At 43.6% G+C, this 16,230-nt stretch overlaps 1 pseudogene; it reads left to right on the top strand.

Annotated features, from left to right (window-relative positions):
• The first annotated feature begins 1,909 nt into the window (after nucleotides 1-1,909).
• The window catches only part of LOC119949861, a 33,393-nt pseudogene continuing 19,072 nt past the window's right edge, over nucleotides 1,910-16,230 (top strand).

Raw genomic sequence — 16,230 nt, 5'->3', positions numbered from 1 at the left:
AGGCAAGAATGAGGCACAGTGAGGAGGTTAGCAGCAGAGGAGCGGAGGGTGTGGGCTGGGCTGTAGAAGGAAAGAAGGGAGGTGAGGTAGGAGGGGGCGAGGTGATGGAGAGCCTTGAAGCCGAGAGTGAGGAGTTTTTGCTTGATTCGAAGGTTGACAGGCAACCACTGGAGATTTTTTAGGAGGGGAGTGACACACCCAGAGCATTTCTGTACAAAGATAATCTGGTCAGCAGAGTGAAGTATAGACTGAAGCAGGGAGAGACAGGAGAATGGGAGATCAGAGAGGAGGTTGATGCAGTCATCCAGTTGGGATAGGATGAGAGATTGAACCAACAAGGTAGCGGTTTGGATGGAGAGGAAAGGGCGGATATTGGCGATGTTGCAGAGGTGAGACCAGCAGGTTTTGGTAATGGGTTGGATGTGTGGAGTGAATGAGAGGGCGAAGTCAAGAATGACACCAATGTTGCAGGCTTGTGAGCTGGGAAGGATGGTAGTGCTGTCCACAGTGATGGGAAAGTCAGGGAGGGGACAGGGTTTGGGAGGGAAGATAAGGAGCTCAGTCTTGGACATATTGAGTTTTAGATAGCACGCAGACATCCAGATGGAGATGTCCTGAAGGTAGGAGGAGATATGAGCCTGGAGGGAGGGAGAGAAAGCAGGGGTGGAGATATAGATTTGGGTGTCATCAGTGTAGAGATGATCGTTGAAGCAGTGGGAGCGAATGAGTTCCCCAAGGGAGTGAGTATAGAGAACAGAAGGAGAAATAGAACTGACCCTTGAGGAACCCCTACAGTAAGGGAATGGGAGGGGGAGGAGGAGCCCGCAAAGAACACTGAGAATGAACTGCCGGAGAGATAAGAGGAGAACCAGGAGAGGAGGGAGTCTGTAAAGCCAAGATTGGATAGCATGTTGGAGAAGGAGGTGGTCGACAGTGTCGAAGGCTGCTGAAAGGTTGAGGACGATTAGGATAGAATAGGAACCAAACTGTTTCAACCTGTTCAGTCCATCAATGGTACTTATTGTACACTTACTGTGTACAGAGCACTGTACTGAGCACTCTACTATGCACTTGGGAGAGTACAGTTCCACAGAATTGGGAAAAACGTTCCCTGCCCATAATAAATAGTAGAGGACAGTCTGTTTACATACATCTTCTAAGCCACCATGGATCTGAAGATAACCAATCAATCAATAAATAGTATTTATTGAGCATATATCATGTGCATATATTATGTAGTAAGCTCTTGGGAGGTACAGTGCCATAGAATTGGTGGACACAATCCCTGCCTGGTAGTCCTTTACAGTGTACTGGGGGAGACAGGCATTAAAATAAATGACAGAGAGGGGAAGCATCAGAGTAAAAGGAGATGTACATGTGCCCTGAAGTGATGCAGAATCTTACCGGGCAAAGACGTTTTCTTGCTCCTCACAGTTCTGACTGAGCCATCTCTAATCCAACAACTACAACCTCCCCAACTGTTGGGGTATCTTAGTACCCCAGAATTCTTGCACATCCTGCTTCCCTTTTTTCATCCTACAGAAATGGGGAGAAATGTGTGATTGTCCCAGCTAAAGTAGAATTGATGGTTATTTGTGGTTAAATGCTATTTTAGAAGGAAATGAGCTCAACTGTTTGAGCCCCATGAAGAACAGGAATTGGGTCTGATTTAATTGTATTGGCTCTACCTCAGCCCTTAGCACAGGACTTGGCACAAAATAAGAACTTAACAAATAATGGGGTGATTACAGGCTGAGTGCACTATACACAACAGATATAGCCAGATTTAATGTTTCTCATGGTGACTTATTATAATTGCATAAATCTTTTAATTTTGTTAATGTGCCAAATTAAGTATGAATCATGCTCTACTTCCTAATTTTAGATATTATCCAGCAGTAAGTAAATCATGGATAATTGTGACGTAATTAAAATGATTGGGGAAGGAGCATTTGGGAACGTATTCTTGGCAAAAGGAAAAGCAGATAACCAGCAATGTGTTATCAAAGAAATCAATTTAACAGACATAAAGTTTGAAATAAAAATGACTCCAATTTGTCCATTCTGGCATTGTGTGTTTGAATGGTATCAAAGGGAGTAGTTCTTTTTCTTATAATCATATTCTTCACTGTACTAAGCACTTGGGAAGTACAAGTTGGCAACATATAGAGACGGTCCCTACCCAACAATGGGCTCACAGTCGAGAAGGGGGAGACAGACAACAAAACAAAACATGTGGACAGGTGTCAAGTCATCAGAATAAATTGAAGTAAAGCTAGATGCAATCATTAACAAAATAAATAGAATAGTAAATATGTACAAGTAAAATAGAATAATAAATCTGTACAAACATATATACAGATGCTGTGGGGAAGGGAAGGAGGTGGGAGGGATGGGGAGGGGGAGAAGAAAGAGGGGCTCAGTCTGGGAAGGCCTCCTGGAGGAGGTGAGTTCTCAGTAGGGCTTTGAAGGGAGGAAGGGAGCTAGTTTGGAGGATGTGTGAAGGGAGGGCATTCCAGGCCAGGGGGAGGACGTGGGCCAAGGGTCGATGGTGGGACAGGCGAGAACGAGGCACAATGAGGAGGTTATCGGCAGAGGAGCAGAGGGTGCGGGCTGGGCTGTAGAAGGAAAGAAGGGAGGTAAGGTATGAGGGGGCAAGGTGATGGAGAGCCTTGAAGCCAAGAGTGAGGAGTTTTTGCCTGATGCGTAGGTTGACTGGTAGCCACTGGAGATTTTTGAGGACGGGAATAACATGCCCAGAGCGTTTCTGCACCAAGATGATCCGGGCAGCAGCGTGAAGTATATAGTACCACTTTTGCCAAACTATAAGAAGGATCATGAAAAAGAAAGTATGAAACAGTGGAGTAGAGGATAGTCCAAAACAGCTCTGTAAGGACAGTATTAAGGTAATCTTGTGTACAAAATTTTCTCATAAATATTTGGATGGGGCATCATTGATTCTCTTACACTGTAGAGCAATTGCTGCTTGTCCTCAGGCATGATTCCTTTTTTTCTATAGTATTTGTTAAACATTCACTATGTGCCTGGCACCGTATTAAGTGCTGGGGTAGTTGCAAGATAATCGGGTTAAGCACAGTTCTTTCCCCACATTGGGCTCACAGTCTTAATCCCCTTTTTACAGAGAGGTAACGGTGGCACTGAGAAGTAACTTGACCAAGGGCACATAGGCAAGCGGTGGAGCTGGAATTCGAACCCAGGTCCCCTGACTCCCAGGCCCATGCTCTTTCCAGTAGGCCATGCTGCTTCTCATAGTCCAGTAGTCCATCACTTCTGGACTACTGTATTCAAATATTCAAGAAATCCTGAAGCTTGTATGGCTCTGACTTCTTGAAGTAATAGTTAAAACCCAATGAGGAATTTAGATTTTACAGATAAGGATGGGTGATTGTATTACTTCCTTTTCAGATGCCAATTCAAGAAAAGCTTCGCAGAAAGAAGTCATCCTCCTGGCCAAGGGGAAGCATTCTAATATTGTAGCATTCTTTAGTTCTCTTCAAGATTTGTTTTTATTCCATATTTCCTTATTTTAAATTGAAGTGTTTGTGAAGCCTTTCAGTTTACTCTAGAATAAACCAGGAATGTGGTAGCTCATATAGGGCTGCTCATCTCTGCGATACCAGGCAGTTGGTCAATACAAATGAAGCTGTTGGATCTAAGTTTGGACTTTTGAAAAATAGTGAGAGGAAACAGATAAAACAAGTTCTTTATCCTGGAGCTCAAATTGCAGAATTGGGGTGCTCAAAACAACAATTCAGTTGATTATTGGCTTATATTTTGAAAATACATGGATAGACCTCCTAGGGTTTTGTTTGTTTTATGGTTTATGTTGAGTGCTTACTATGTGCCAGGTGTTGTACTAAGCACTGAGGTTGATACAAGCTAATCAGGTTGGACACAGTCTCCATTCCACATGGGGCTCACAGTGTTAATCTCCATTTTATAGATGAGGTAACAGAGGTACAAAGAAGTGAAGTGACTTGCCCAAGGCCACACAGCAGCAAATGGAGGAGTTGGGATTAGAACCTAGGTCCTTCTGACTGCCAGGCCCATTTTCTATCCCCAAGGCCTGGCTGCTTCTCCTTCTAACCAGACTGTAAACTCCTTGATCGTGTCTGTTGGTGCTCAATCAATCGATCAATCAATGGTATTTATTGAGCCCTCACAGGCAGGTGGATCAAAGAAAGTCCCGGCCCCACAGGGAGTTCACAGTTTGAAGGAGGGAGAACAGGTATGTTTAATCCCCATTTTACAGATGAGGAAACTGAGAAGTGCAGAATTTAAATGACCTGCCCAAGGTCACCCAGGAGGCAAGTGGCAGACCAGGGATTAGAACAAGATTGGGGTGTTTTTCTTTCTTTCCAGTACTTAAAAGCCGGAAAGTAAGTATTGATAAGTAAATGAAACAATTCTTTTTCCAAATGATGTCTTTTCTTATAGAGAAGAACAAGCTATGTACTGTAATAATAATAATAATAATAATAATAATGGTATTTATTAAGCACTTACTATGTGCAAAGCACTGTTCTAAGCACTGAAATACTGCGATGGGGGTGACCTATTGAGAAGAATCAACAGCCAAAGAGGAGTGCTGTTTTCTGAGGAGCAGGTAAAAGGCCTCCAATTAATACTGCCAAATGTAAACTAAGAATATCCAGCTTTGGGAGAGAAAAAATTCGAGTAACTATTACATTGCCAGTGAATGAGCTTATCTTTTTGATTATCAGTAGTTTAAAGAAACACATATTAGAATGTCTTGGAATCAATTTCCTGAGTAGATTCAGGGAAATTGAGCTGGCAATTAAGATATTAGAGTGAATCTCCCACTGAGAGTAAAGCTGTTCTGGAAAAGATAAGAATTTTTTACAGATGCCTCTATGTTTTAAGATTAGTTTTTAAACTTCTATGAGACATTAAAGGCTTTTAAAATCATGTACTTAGGACATACTAGTAAGTTCCCTTGCTTTTATTCCTTTTTTCATTTGGGAAACTGCTTTATATACTTAGAGTGCTTAGGCTTGCTAGGAAGAAGGGGATTAAAGGATCCCATCTCCTCAGTCCTGTTTCCACTGAGTTGCTGAATAATTTGCATCGATTCACCCTACCTCTGCCTCAATTTCCCCATTTGAAAATAAGCATGATTATAGCTGAAAGTTAAGGTCATTCTGAAAATACATTATTTACTCCTGAACATATCTGATTTACTACTTGTTTTTGTGGGAGTTTCTTTCCCCTCTTCATTCTGTGAAATGGCAATCGACTGACCATTGTTTTCTCCATATATTCTGAGTTGGTTCATGCAGATCTCTCTAAGACTGAAACATACCCATTGTTGTCCACAGCAGGACTTGACATGACTGACTCCATTTTGTATATGCTTGCTGACAGTAACCCTCCATTTCTGCAGGCTGAGAGAACAAGTCTGTAAAAGATGCCTTCAAGGCCATCAACAAGTAACACCCATCCGAAGAGAATTTACATCCCTATTACCTGTCTATGCAAGGCCACAGGGCACAAGAATTTACATCCCTATTACCTATCTATGCAAGGCCTGGGAACGGAGAACAAAGATAATGTGTAACATCCTGCCGGTCCCAATTCCTGAAAGTCCCAAATTCCCCGTTCCCATGTTGCTGTAACTCAGTAAAAGACACAGTGATATTGGGATCGGGGCTGCTTGTCACTCGTACCCCTCCCACCCGCCCCCACCCCGGGAGGTGACCGGGCAGGTAGCCACTTTCCTTCTTTGCTGCTCTATCTGAACTCATGTCTCCGAGTCATTTTTCCTATCTGCATCACCACCCTGGGTTCAAGAACCCTGCGGCCGATTTACACCGTGTTAACCTATTTTGCACCCTACTTGTCGATAACACCCATGAACGGAAGATCTTACATAGGGATATAAAGCCCAGATAGAAGTATCCCTCATTTTATAAAAATAACTTACACCTACTAGTCCCCCAAATCTGAACTTTTTTCTTGATCAGAAGTCCATATAATTGTTTCTTTATTCACAGAACATTTTTCTCAGCCATAATCAATCAATCAATCATATTTATTGAGTGCTTACTGTGTGCAGAGCACTGTACTAAGCGCTTGGGAAGTACAAGTTGGCAACATATAGAGGTGGTCCCTAAACAACAATCAATCAATCAATCAATCATATTTATTGAGCGCTTACTGTGTGCAGAGCACTGTACTAAGCACTTGGGAAGTACAAGTTGGCAACATATAGAGACAGTCCCTACCCAACAGTGGGCTCACAGTCTAGAAGGGGGAGACAGAGAACAAAACCAAACACATTAACAAAATAAAATAAATAGAATAACTATGTACAAGTAAAATAAATAAATAGAGTAATAAATATGTACAAACATATGTACATGTATACAGGTGCTGTGGGGAAGGGAAGGAGGTAAGGCGGGGGGGTGGGGGGAGGAGGGGGAGAGGAAGGAGGGAGCTCAGTCTGGGAAGGCCTCCTGGAGGAGGTGAGCTCTCAGTAGGGCCTTGAAGGGAGGAAGAGAGCTAGCTTGGCGGATGGGCAAAGGGAGGGCATTCCAGACCAGGGGGATGACGTGGGCCAGGAGTTGACGGTGGGACAGGCGAGAACGAGGCATGGTGAGGAGATTAATGGCAGAGGAGTGGAGGGTGCGGGCTGGGCTGTAGAAGGAGAGAAGGGAGGGTGAGGTAGGAGGGGGCGAGGTGATGGAGAGCCTTGAAGCCGAAGGTGAGGAGTTTCTGCCTGATGCGTAGGTTGATTGGTAGCCACTGGAGATTTTTGAGGAGGGGAGTAACATGCCCAGAGCATTTCTGGACAAAGACAATCCGGGCAGCGGCGTGAAGTATGGATTGAAGTGGGGAGAGACAAGAGGATGGGAGGCCAGAGAGGAGGCTGATACAGTAGTCCAGACGGGATAGGATGAGAGCTTGAACGAGCAGGGTAGCGGTTTGGATGGAGAGGAAAGGGCGGATCTTGGCAATGTTGCAGAGCTGAGACCGGCAGGTTTTGGTGACGGCTTGGACGTGAGGGGTGAGTGAGAGAGCGGAGTCGATTATGACACCAAGGTTGCAGGCCTGTGAGACAGGAAGGATGGTGGTGCCGTCAACAGTGATGGGAAAGTCAGTGAGAGGGCAGGGTTTGGGAGGGAAGACAAGGAGTTCAGTCTTGGACATGTTGAGTTTTAGGTGGCGGGCAGACATCCAGATGGAGATGTCCTGAAGGCAGGAGGAGATGCGAGCCTGGAGGGAGGGGGAGAGAGCAGGGACAGAGATGTAGATTTGGGTGTCATCAGCGTAGAGATGATAGTTGAAGCCGTGGGAGTGAATGAGGTCACCATAATGACCTGGTGGCAAAACCTGGGGACTTTGGCATAGCAAGTACTGAACAAGTAAGCATCTTTTCATTTTCTCTTCCCACCAGTCTTCAGATTTCCCATTCAAAATAAATTAAAAAGAACTGAAGTCTTTGTTAAGGCAAATCTATACTTTAAAAAAAAATTTCCAGCACAGAAACATGCCTTAGAAATCATCTATTTGTTGATTTCCCCATCTGGACTGTAAGCTCGTTCTGGCCAGAAAAAGTGTCTACCAACTCTGTTATATAGTATTTTCCCAAGGACTTAGTACAGTGCTCTGCACACAGTAAGTGCTCAATAAATAAAATTGATTGATTAATCTATTGATCTAGGCCAAAGAAGTAGCTGATACCAGAAGCCAAGGTAAAGGGTTGAGTCTGGTGTATTGGAAAGGGAGTGGTAAATGGATATCTCCGTTTATTTTTTGAGGCCCTGGAAGGTGATCCTTACTGTACAGGAAAAGAGATTGAAATTAGGAGTGCTTGTCTTCTCTTTCATTGTTGTGTGTTGCACTTAGTTCACCCTACACTTTGGCTTCCTCCGCTTTCAAATCTGACAGACCACAGCTCTCTCCATCTTCGAAGCCCTACTAAAATCATATTCATTCATTCAATTGTATTTATTGAGTGCTTACTGTGTGCAGAGCACTGTACTAAGTGCTTGGGAAGTATATCTCCTCCAAGAAGCCTTCCCTGACTGACCTCTCATTTACCTACCTTATTGCCCCTCCCTTCTGTGTCACCTATGCACTTGGGTCTGTAACCAATCGATGATATATACTAAGTGCTTACTATGTGCAGAGCATTGTACTAAGCTCTTAGGAGAGTACAGTACAACAGACCTGGTAGATATATTCCCTGCCCATGAGGAGCTTTTGAGCACTTTTGGTACTATCCCCACACCACTTACGAACAAATCTTAAACATAACCATTTCCCCTACCTGTAATTTATTTGTCTGTCTCCCCTACTCAATTGTAAGCTTGTGAAGAGCAGGAATCGTGTCTACTAACTGTAATGTATTGTACACTCCCAAGCACTTTAGTATGGTGCTCTGCACCCAGGAAGAACTCATTAAATACCATTGATTGATCGATTCAATTCCACATTGTGCTGAAGCTCTTTCTTACCCCCGTGAGATTGTGTCCCTCTGTTACATTTTATCTTGTTCACCTGTTCCCTCAGCACCACAGAGTCTGCTCGGATTTGCGCATGGGAACGCCATACTAGCTATCGTCAGAGATCTTTCAGAATAAATCCTACAACAATAAAATGTAAGTCATGACAGACCAGTCTTAGTGGACATCCCACAAAATCGGAAGTCGGGAGATGTGGGAACTAATCTTCTCCCAGATACTGCCTAACTTTGTGACTCTGTGCCTCAGTTTCTCCATTTCTAATGAGATACTATCTGCCCTTTGCTATCTCACTGTGATGCTGGGAGACTATATGAATGTGTGTAGAGGTATTTTTGAAGGGAAAAAACCTAATGCAAATACAAAATTCAGTTACTGCAGGATGGATAATCTGTTAATTATAAAAAAATTGTGGCCTTCATGATGATCTGAAACTAAATTTCTGAAGTTAAATGGGTGCAGATTCCCAGGCTGCCCCAGGAATATGGAATCATCACACTGGAATTCCCAAGGCTGTTTGTTCTATTCCCCACAAGAAGACTGCCAGGGGTGCTGGCTATAGCCTTTAAACTCTGAAGACATCTGAGGACTGATTGTCTTAGAGAGCAGTCCTTCCTGTATGTTCCGGCTCTGTGAGAATTGAAAATTCCACGTCAGTGATTTTATCCTTGTGGGGTCAAACCAGCAGATATTTGAGGGAAAAAAATTGTGGAGGAAATGTAGTTGATGCATCAGATTCAGTTCCAGGATTGCATTCCTGAAAAATCAGTGGTGTAGTACACCCCACATCGGACACTGTACATAAGTGCATGGTGCACAACACTGTTTCTTCTGATACCATGGTGCACTGTATCCAAACACATTTGTGTTGTCAGATAAATGTTCCTTACTTCCTTGCATAAGTAATACCTTACATAATACTTCCTTACAAAAGTAAATAACATTATTGAGTGCCCACTAGGTGCAATGCCTTCTATCTAGCATTTGGGAAAGTACAATAAACTAGCTCTCTTCCTCTCTTCAAAGCCCTACTGAGAGCTCACCTCCTCCAGGAGGCCTTCCCAGATGGAGCTCCCCTTTTCCTCTCCTCCTTCTTCTCCCCTCCCCATTGCCCCTCTCTCCCTCTGCCCTACCCCCTTCCCCTCCCCACAGCACTTGTATATATTTGTACATATTTATTACTCTATTAATGATGTGTACATAGCTATAATTCTATTTATTCTGATGGTATTGCCACCTGCCTACTTGTTTTATTTTGTTGTCTGTCTCCCCCTTCTAGACTGTGAGCCCGCTGTTGGGTAGGGACTGTCTCTATATATTGCCAATTTGTACTTCCCAACTGGTTAGTACAGTGCTCTGCACACAGTAAGCGCTCAGTAACTATGATTGAATGTATGAATGAACAACAGATGTGCAAGTGTCATTCCTGGTCCACAAGGAGAGAGCTCAGGGCTGCTGCCCACATGAAGCCAGCTTCACAGTTCCAGTTCCATGGGGAAGGTCACTCTCTTCATCCCCGCTAAAGCTGTATCCAATGGCTGGGGTCTTATTCCCACTGTTGTAGGAATTGCTAATCTGTGTTTATTGTATGCCAGGTGCTGTACTACGTGCTGGGGTAGATACAAGGTAATTGGTTTAGACACAGTCCCTGTCCCACAAAGGGCTTACAGTCTTAATCCCCATTTTACAGATGAGATAACTAAGGCACAGAGAAGTTAAGTGACTTTCCTGAATTCACAAGGCAGACAAGAGGCATGGGGGAATTAGAACCCAGGTCTTTCTGACTCCCAGGCCCGTGCTGTATCCACTAGGCCATGCTTCTTCTCCAGTCTACTGTCTCCCCATTTAGAGAGCAAGGTCTTTCTGAATAGCATCTGCTGGACTTTTTTCTTTTTTATGGTATTTATTAAGAACTTACTATGTGTCAAGCACTGTTCCAAGTACTGGGGTAGATACAAGTTTAACAGGTTGGACACAGTCCATGTCCCATATGGGGCTCATAGAGGAAGTAGGATTTAATCCCTGTTTTACAGCCAAGAAAACTGAGGCAAAGAGAATTTAAATGACTTGCCTGAGGTCTCACAGCAAGCATTTGGGAGAGCCAGGATTAGAACCCAGGTCCTCTGTCTCCCAGGCCTGTGCTATTTCTGCTAGGTCATGGTGCTTCTTTTATATGTTCAGCAAGCACTTGATAAGTTTTCTGAACAGCAGAAGCATTCACTAAATGTTATAGACACTGATCCTTTATAGAATGATTTTTAAATGTCGTGCATTTGATTTGGCAAAGAAAGGAAATTGAAATCACATCCTCCAACTTGTCCATTGCATAGCTTTTAAAAAGCTCATTATTCACAGCTATTACTTAAAACCAAAGTTGGAAATCTAATTAAAACCCAGGCAACAAAAGACAAGCCTCAGTCATTAAAGGCAGTGTTTAACTGAAGGTATGAGTTGTTTCATGCTCAGCCATACTGTGAAGTGGTTAACTCTAGTATTCATTTTCATCAGCACTTAGAACAGTGTTTTGCACATAGTAAGTGCTTAATAAATGCCATTATTATTATTATTATTATCATTATTATTATCGTCTTTTCTGGAATATTGGCTTTTGTGGATGGGGTTGTGGTATTGAAATTCATTGAAACCCCACCCATCAGGCCTGAAAGGACATTAACTGTTTCTTTTTAGTACTAAAGGGAGGTGAGCCTGCCTTAGCATCCTGAGGTTGGCTGGCTGAACTGAGACAGCAGAGTCTAGTGGGAAGAGCTCGGGCCTGGGAATCAAGGACCTGGGTTCTAATCCCGGCTCCACTACTTGCCTGCTGTGTGACCTTGGGCAAGTCACTTCTCCATGCTTCAGTTTCCTCATCTGGAAAATGGGGATTCAGTACCTGTTCTTTGCCCCCATTAGGCTGCGAGCTCCATGTGGGGCAGGGATTGGATCCAACCTGATTATCTTGTATCAGCACTAGTGCTGGGCACTTTGTATGTACTTAGCAAACACCACAATTATTATTATCAAACTCTATGGACATCGTGGAAATGTTTATGCTGTTTTCTTGCTTCTTAACCTCTAGCCCCCCACAGGGATATTTGGTCAATTGGCTGTGTCTTGTATGAGCGGTGCACATTAAGGCATCCTGTAAGTATTGGCAACCAGACTGAATATAGACTATTGAGGGCATATAAAAAATAACTTCTCTGAAGGCATAGTTGGGTTTTGATTGTGAGGGAGGCCTGAAACAGAAATACATTTAATATTTTAATAGTTGTACAGTTTCTCTCCCCACCTGGATGTAGAGGAAGCTTTTTTTTAAAATGGTGTTTGTGTCTGTGCCAGACTCTCTACTAAGCGCTGGAGTAAATACAAGCTAATCAGGTTGGACATAGTCCATATCCCACATGGGACTCAGTTTTAATCCCCATTTTACAGATGAAGTAACTGAGGCCCAGGGAAGCAAAGTGACTTGCCCAAGATTGCAAAGCAGACAAATGGTGGAGCTGGGATTAGAACCCAGGTCCCTCTGATTTCCAGGCTCATGCTCTATCCACCAGGCAATGCTGCTCCCCTAACTGCAGTCAAGGGGCCTGAGTATGCCTTGGACATCTTGGACATTTTTGCATGGAAGGAGGGAAACTCATTGGCTTCAGGCACAAGCCAATGGGGATTAGCCCAGCAAAGCCTCCAGCTGGGCCAGAGCATTTCAGCATGGATACAGTTGTTTCCCTCTTCCTGCTAGCTGCCCAGCCAGCTTGGGGCTGCCTGTGGTGACCACTTGGGTCTGCCTGGAGGGGGGAATTTAGGAAACAATTACCAGAAGTTTTTTCTCTCCCCTTTTCCCTCAATCAGTCAGTGGTATTTACTGAGCACTTCCTATGTGTAGAGCAATCAATCAATCAATCAATCAATCGTATTTATTGAGCGCTTACTATGTGCAGAGCACTGTACTAAGCGCTTGGGAAGTACAAATTGGCAACACATAGAGACAGTCCCTACCCAACAGTGGGCTCACAGTCTAAAAGGGGGAGACAGAGAACAGAACCAAACATACCAACAAAATAAAATAGGATAGAAATGTACAAGTAAAATAAATAAATAAATAAATAAATAGAGTAATAAATATGTACAACCATATATATATATATATATATATATATATATATATATATATATATACAGGTGCTGTGGGGAAGGGAAGGAGGTAAGATGGGGGGATGGAGAGGGGGACGAGGGGGAGAGGAGGGAAGGGGCTCAGTCTGGGAAGGCCTCCTGGAGGAGGTGAGCTCTCAGCAGGGCCTTGAAGGGAGGAAGAGAGCTAGCTTGGCGGAGGGGCAGAGGGAGGGCATTCCAGGCCCGGGGGATGACGTGGGCCGGGGGTCGACGGCGGGACAGGCGAAACGAGGTACAGTGAGGAGATTAGCGGTGGAGGAGCGGAGGTTGCGGGCTGGGCAGTAGAAGGAGAGAAGGGAGGTGAGGTAGGAGGGGGCGAGGTGATGGAGAGCCTTGAAGCCCAGGGTGAGGAGTTTCTGCCTGATGCGCAGATTGATTGGTAGCCACTGGAGATTTTTGAGGAGGGGAGTAATATGCCCAGAGCGTTTCTGGACAAAGATAATCCGGGCAGCAGCATGAAGTATGGATTGAAGTGGAGAGAGACACGAGGATGGGAGATCAGAGAGAAGGCTGGTGCAGTAGTCCAGACGGGATAGGATGAGAGCTTGAATGAGCAGGGTAGCAGTTTGGATGGAGAGGAAAGGGCGGATCTTGGCAATGTTGCGGAGCTGAGACCGGCAGGTTTTGGTGACGGCTTGGATGTGAGGGGTGAATGAGAGAGCGGAGTCGAGGATGACACCAAGGAGCACTGTACTAAGCCCTTGGGAGGGCACAATAAAAACAGAATTAGTGGGCATGTTCCCTGCCCATAAGGAGCTTGCAGTCTATTTAACCTGAAGAGGGAGAATCAGACTCATGAGTGAATGTTTAGAATTGTGTGTGTGCATTTCAATAGGGATTGTGTTTCCTTTCAAAGAAGGACTGAAATTTCTTCCTTAGGGCTGCTTAAGAATGCATCTGGAGTTCTTAGAGGGGAAATACCCGGATAATTTGGGACGTGTTTTTTCCTGGAGGCCATGGATTCACTATATGACAACTTTTAAGGGTCCTTCAAGCCCTGTGTATGATGAATTGTATTTATATGTTTCCCTTCATCAATTTCATCCACTCAGTCCAGGCCAGTTATTAATCATCCAACTTGTACTTCCCAAGTGCTTAGTACAGTGCTCTGCACACAGTAAGTGCTCAATAAATACGATTGAATGAATGAATAAATCATATTTGGTGACCCATTTTAATGCCATTTCCTGTAGCACTTTTAGTAGGTTTAAATGACACTGTCTTTGAATAGCTAGCTTACCTCAGACCTGTACAAAAATGTACTAGATTAATAATGATAACAGAATCTCTATCCAGTGATCTAAGCATGGTCAGTAGCACTGAAGGAGAAAGGAGTCGGATGTAGTCATAACACAGAGCCATCAGAGGTAGACAGAACAGAATAGCAAGCACAAACACAGTGTCAGAGACAAAGAGAAACATAAACAGAAGTACGTGCACAGGCACAGAAAACTGTGCACATTACAAACACACACACACACACACACACACACACACACACACAAAACAAAACCACAGAGACAAAGGGGCGTTGATCAAAAGGTAGAAAGACAACAAGGTAGAATCATGCAGAGAGATGCCACCTCTTTTAACATTCGTGATATACAAAATGATGGGAGGGAAAAAAACTCAAAGCAAATTAAAAATGAACCTGTGGAGACACCAGAAGCAAATATTGAAATGAAATTCATCATTAGCTTGTAACCAAATGATGGCAAGGTGACTGATAAATAATTTTAAAATGTAACGTTCTATTTATGAACTCTCATAAGCCTAAGGCTTCGAATCCCAAGCAGAAAATCACAACACTTAGACTCCTTTAAAATATGGTCCATGTTCTGTAGGTGTCTGCTAGTAGCCTATGCTAATTGTCATCAACAAGGGTATTTATTGAGAGCCTACTGTGTGCTGAGCACTGTACTAAGTGCTGGAAAAGAGCATATGGTTGAGAATAAGACACAGACCCTCTTCTTGAGGGGCTCACAGTCTGTTGGGTAGGGACTGTCTCTATGTGTTGCCGACTTGTACTTCCCAAGTGCTTAGTACAGTGCTCTGCACACAGTAAGCGCTCAATAAAGACGATTGATTGATTGATTGATTAGGGAGAGTATTGGACTACTGCCACAATGACTTATTCTGTAATCTTTCAGTTTGAAGGCAACAGCTTGCACCAGCTGGTATTGAAGATCTGCCAGGCACACCTCAATCCAATCTCCCTGAAGTTTTCTTCTGACCTCTGGCTTTTAATTTCCCAGCTCTTCAAAGTAACCCCGGGAGATCAGCCATCCGTTAATTCCATCCTGAAGAAACCCTAAGAAAAGCTAATTGGCCAAGTCTTGACCCCTGAGGTGAGTTGTTCTTGCACTACTCTTACACTCCAATAAGGATTTATCACTCTGGCATGGCTTAGTGGAAAGAGCACGGGCTTGGGAGTCAGATGACATGGGTTCTAATCCTGGCTCTTCCACTTGTCTGCTGTGTGACCTTGGACAAGATGCTTTATTTCTCTGTGCCTCAGTTACCTCATCTGTAAAGTGGAGATAAAAACTGTGAGCCCCACGTGGGACAACCCGATTACCTTGTATCAACCCCAGTGCTTCGAACAGTGTTTGGCACGTAGTAAGCATGTAACAAATACCATAATAATAACCCCTGACCATATGTGTTTAACTTTTAGGTGATGCAGAAGGAATTCAGCCATACACTTCCACAAAGAAAGAGGCCTTCGGCAAGTCATCACACAAATGAGCCAGTTCAGGGTAAGACTTATTTAGTGATAGCGAGAGATGAAAATACAGAATTGGAAAAAAGTGTTGTAAAATAATATTGTAACTCCAATTATCTGAGTTTACGTTGATCAGAGCCCTGCCAATGGCACTTAGATCAAGTTTTCCCATAGTTGCAATGGCCTGGGAGAAACCTAACAGTAGTTGATAAATTGTCATAAAATCCAAATGCTTCTTAATGGCTCTAATGCTATTTCTTAAATTTGCCTGTTAGAGAGAGGAGGATTTGATCCTAGTGCTTTAATCAATCAATTGGTGGTATTTAGTGAGCATCTACTGAGTGTGCAGCATTGTACCAAATGTTTGGCCCTTTCTCCTCCTTCCATCTCAGAGACAGGGATCATACCTAATTCCCACCTGTGCATTATTTCCCAGCATTTTTACAGTGCTCCGCACATAGTCAGCATTTAATAAATACTGTTACTACCTCAATAGAAGTAAGAGATATGCTCCTTGCCTTCAAGGTATTCACAATCTAATGTGGATGACAGACTGAGATTAAAAGTAGTGTGCGTAGGAGATAGTCCAGACTGAAGCTTCTCCACTAGACCATAAACTCCTTGAGGACGAGGATAGTAACTTCTAACTTTTTTATACTCTCCCAAGTGCTCTGCATACAATAAATGTTCAATAAATTATTTTGATGATGATGATGATCAGTGTGATTGGCTGAGCTGGTGCAAGTAGGGTATTTGAGGGGAGATTGTTGCTATGGGAAGGGAAAGTGTCTGCTAATTCTGTTGCATTGTACACTCCCAAGTGCTTAG

Source organism: Tachyglossus aculeatus, chromosome X1, assembly GCF_015852505.1.
Source record: "Tachyglossus aculeatus isolate mTacAcu1 chromosome X1, mTacAcu1.pri, whole genome shotgun sequence".
NCBI lineage: Eukaryota > Metazoa > Chordata > Mammalia > Monotremata > Tachyglossidae > Tachyglossus > Tachyglossus aculeatus.
This window is presented reverse-complemented; position numbering and strand designations above follow the sequence as displayed.